The sequence below is a fragment of the Centroberyx gerrardi genome, chromosome 20, assembly GCF_048128805.1.
Source record: "Centroberyx gerrardi isolate f3 chromosome 20, fCenGer3.hap1.cur.20231027, whole genome shotgun sequence".
In the NCBI taxonomy this organism is placed as follows: domain Eukaryota; kingdom Metazoa; phylum Chordata; class Actinopteri; order Beryciformes; family Berycidae; genus Centroberyx; species Centroberyx gerrardi.
In genome coordinates this window covers 4,060,001-4,064,970 of record NC_136016.1, presented here as the reverse complement: position 1 = coordinate 4,064,970, position 4,970 = coordinate 4,060,001, and positions in this window count along the sequence as shown.

Genomic DNA, 4,970 nt, shown 5'->3' with positions numbered 1-4,970 from the left:
CTTGAGTAAGACACTGAACCTGTCGGCCCAGATAAGAGTGTCAGCTGAATGCCGAAAGAGAGAAACTCAAACTGCATCGACAGAAAATCCAAGGAAAAAGAGTCGCAGTCACAGTCCCGCCCACACTGTTTGATTGACAGGTGATCTCTGGGAAGCGTAGTGCAGAAACACCACAGCAAGAAAATAAAGAAAACAAGGAACTAGAGGATTACCACTTTAATGATACAGTGCCCTAACAACAAACTGCACCTGAAGCACCTTTCTGTTATGACACTATCATGAAATTAGTCTATTTTTCTTGCTCTCTGCATTATTTCAATGTTTTTCATGAGGATTTTTACGGTTAAATTTTGGTATTATGAGTCCCATCTCTCTAGAGGATACTGGTGTAGGTGAGTGCAGGTATGTGGCTGTTATGAATTCCTTCATTTACATAAAGTACATAGAGACATGGAGACAGGCAAACACACACACACACACACACACACACACACACACGCACACACGCGCACACACACACACGCATACGTCATATGTTCTCTTTGGAGGACCCTAAGGGAGATTCACCCCGGAGGAAAACCATTATCAGGTCAGGACCAAACACACACTCACACACTCACACACACACACACACACACACACACACACCACAGAAATAAGGCTTACATCACTCTATTTATGGCAGTGAGAAAGCTGAATGAACTGGAGCGGAGCAGAACACACACACACACGTTTACATGCAAACACACTAAGAAACTCCCTCTCTCTCACACACACACACACACACACACACACACACACACACACACTCACACTACACTGTGCTTGTCAAAATGATCTAAGTAAATTGTAACTCACGCACATTGCAACCAATTAGTCACACACACACTCACATCATTACACAACCTCACACACGGTCCATCCCACGGGGTTGTGTGTGTGTGTGTGTGTGTGTGTGTGTGTGTGTGGGTGTGTGCATCACGGCGCAGATGGTACCATCGCTTCAACATCAGCCACTGTGGGCGTGAGCTGCAGCACACTGATGATGTCACAGACGAGCCCAGTGGAGCGGCAGCGCAGAGATGATGTCATCCGCCGCAATGTAAACAAGCATCGGCAAAGGACGGTTAATAATAATCATAATAATATAGGGGAACAAAATGAATAACGATGACAACACTAGATGAACTGAAAAATTACAAAGCAAGGAAAATGTTTGAAGCCTTACATGTAATAATAATCATTTACTTTCCCAAATATTCATTTTTTTTCTTTCTTTTATTCTTTTTTTAAATTAAAGTCACTCGTTAAAAACAGTGACAATCTTTTTCCTACTCTTTCTTTACACCTCCAATAAAAATATATAAAAAAAAACACTGATTTATGCACATAGTTTGAAGGTTTAGGGGGAAACCCGGACAGCGAGGACATGCAGGAGAAAATAAAAAAAGGGCTTGGAGTTGAAACAATGGCAGTGGAGGCGCTGGGCTCGTTTTTCATTTCACCGCTGCATTCCTCACTCATTAAATCAGCAGCGGCCAATTCACCATATTGTTTGGTGCGGTGCGTCTAAATGTGTGAATTCAATGGCAAACAATGAAGAGCAGCTGCGAAAACACAAACAATGTGTGTATGTGTGTGTGTGTGTGTGTGTGTGTGTGTGTGTGTACCAGGGGCTATTCCCTGTCCTACTATTAGTGAGCGGTGAAGGGGATAACGCACGTAACTCAAGTTACATACGTTACATAATTCCCATTCCATTAGTGGCAGGAGGTGGCACACGCGCGCACACACACACACACACACACCAGAAAGAGAGACATACTTGCTGCCAAACCTAATGAGAAGCTAAAGGAACCAAGTGGCTAAGTTTAGCGGTTGATTTTCATTTCTGCTCCTATAGCCACAATACAAAAAAAAAATACAAAAAATTTCAGCTTGTATTCAATCTATAAATCATATTTTTATTAAAACAAGCTGCCAGTGAGAAGTTAGGCTGATCGCATTTTCTTCAGTCAGCCTAACTTTGCGTCTCTTTCCCTCTCTTGTCAGGTTCTTTCACTTCCTCTCCCCTTGATATTCCTCTCTGCACGAGTTCATCCCTCCAACTTTTCACTTAGTCACTCTCTCTCTCTTTCTCAGTCTCTCCATTGCAATGTTCTATTCAACTGATAAGAGTTTTCGAAGGCTGATTCTGATGCTGGTATTTTTCTATTGAGGCTGCCGATAGTTGTTCTGAAACTCAATATCTTTCATTTTGATGATTCCAAAACAAGGATTCAATGAATTCATTCTTGTCAGGGTGGAAAAGCCTCTGAGACAGCATTGAGACCATCATGGGACACTAAAACTCTCCATTAAAAGCCATACTAATAAAGTGGGTTAGCAGCTCCTTAAGACAGGGTGAGGCAGGATTCACTGCAGGTTTTTACAGACTGACACCGCTGAAGCTGGTGAGGAAAATCAGATCCTCACCTCCATCATTACAGCAAATCAATATATCGGTCTATCCCTGCTCTAATCCATGTGACTGCCACTCTCCATCTCTCACTCGCTCCTGCCTCTATTTCTCTCCGCTCCACTTCTATTTCACCCTTCTCGATTTCTTGGTTTCAGAAGGGGAAAGAGCGCCAAAATATCCAACACCAAGTGACGTTACTTTGCTGAAATTTTTGCTGAAGTAGAACTAAAATAAAATCTGTTGGGTAAGTCAAAGTAAAAAGTAGCTCATTTAAAATGTACTAAATTATCTAGGTTATCTAGTTAGCCTGACTGACCTTCCAAGTTCAAACTAGCCATACTAGCCTACAGCTAACTAGGTAAGCTAGTTAGCTAGCTGCTGACCTTCTAACATCATGAATGTCATGGTCATGAATGAATGAAAAAAATAAGTCATTGCCATTTATATTTTTTATTTATATTTTGACCAGAGTTCCTTTCTTTATCATTTAAGTTTGCTAGTTGGCTAACTTGCGCTTTGAAAAACGGGTTCCTTGGCTCCGCCCACTGAGGTTTAACTCAACCAATCAGATTATTTTTGCTTCCAGAGCAGCTCTGCCTCCCAGAAAAAGCTAAAACTCCAATCTGTGTTTCCCTCACTCATCACTCGTAAATCGAATGTGTACTATGTAACAGATTGCAGACTGCAATTGAAATTGTAGAAAAGTATAATACTAATATCAAAACATAGTTTAGCGAAAGTGACTTGAATGATTTTATAAATACTCAATAAAGTAGCAGGCTACTGCTGCTGCTCAATCACAGTAATCCAGGGACCTGCAGGGGTCCTTGAGGGAGTTTCAGAGGTCCCCAGCAAAATCAGAAATAGATTAATTTCACTAAAATTGAATTCATTATAAATGATCCCAATTGAGACTGAGAGAATGATTATTCTAATAGGTTTCACTCTCACCACTATTATCTCCCTATGTACAGTGTAGACAGTTGTACAATTCAATAGTAATCAACAACAAAACTCTTCCCATGTGGGTCCTGGGGATTAAATCTTATCAAATGGGGGTGAAATAATGTGAGAAACCCTGCAGTAGTGAGTAATTGTAATTGTAATTTGCGCCCGCTCTCTCCTCGCCTCCCTTTTGTCTCTTCCTCCTCCCGCTCCCTCCTTTTCTCTCTCCTCCCTCCCTCCTCCCGTCTCTTCTGTTGAGCGCTGATAACGTTGACGTCCGATGGCTGGACGTCGATTACAAGCCGGGGTGTAAGAATAGCCCCGCGATGCCTTTGTGTCGCACTTCATAATGTCTCTGGTTGTGTGCGCGCGCTTCAGTGACAAACTTGATCACGTCCAATTTGTTTTCTGATCCTTTTCCAAGTAGGTACTTCTTCTTTCTAGACAGTAGCAGGGTATTACTGAATGAAAACAGTTCAGTATGTTGACATATCCCCACTCACATACTTGTATTCCTATACTTACAATACACTAACCCTAACCCCTCCATTGACTAGTGTAACCCCTAACCTTAAGCCTTCTCCAAATCTTAACCTATCTTCTAGCCAAATTATATGGATGTGATGCAGTTTGTTTGATTACATATTTATTCTATAATTGATCAATGCTACACTGGTTGTCTATGGGAAGCCCTTAACCTGAATTAACATCTAATGTAACATTTTGATTGGATTCCATGCATTATTATTATTATTATTATTATTATTATTATTATTATTATTGTTAGTGATAGTAGTAGTAGTAGTTGTAGTAGCAGTATCCTGGGTTTCAATGGAGAGTTTTAGTGCCTCATGGTGGTTTCAATGGAGAGTTTTAGTGTCCCATGGTTGTTTTAATGGAGAGTTGTAGTGTTCTGTGATAGTTTCAATGGAGAGTTTTAGTATCCCCTGGTGGTTTCAATGGAGAGTTTTAGTGTCCCCTGTTTTAATGTCCCCTGGTGGTTTCAATGGAGGGTTTTATTGTCCCATGATGTTTTCAATGGAGAGTTTTAGTATCCCCTGGTGGTTTCAATGGAGAGTTTTAGTGTCCCCTGTTTTAGTGTCCCCTGGTGGTTTCAATGGAGGGTTTTATTGTCCCATGATGTTTTCAATGGAGAGATTTAGTGTCCCATAGTGGTTTCAATGGAGAGTTTTAGTGTCCCATTATAGTCTAAATGCTGTTTCAGAGGCTTTTCCACCCTGACAAGAATACAGTTTTGGTGGAAACACTGAAAACTTGAATTTAAAGATATTGGATATCAGCACAAAGAATTGGCTATCGGCAACTTCAATCCAAAAACATCAGTATTGGCCTTCAAAAATCCAGTCACTCGAACCCTAAGTACACACACACACACACACACACACACACACACACACACACACACACACACAACTGCTCCTCTATCCAAACCTCCCTCTCATCTTATTATCTCTCCCTGTCTCTCTACCCGTCCCTCTACCGGATAAGTATAAGGCCTCTATTCTAAGGGCAATGTACCGAGCTGACTCCGCACACACACACA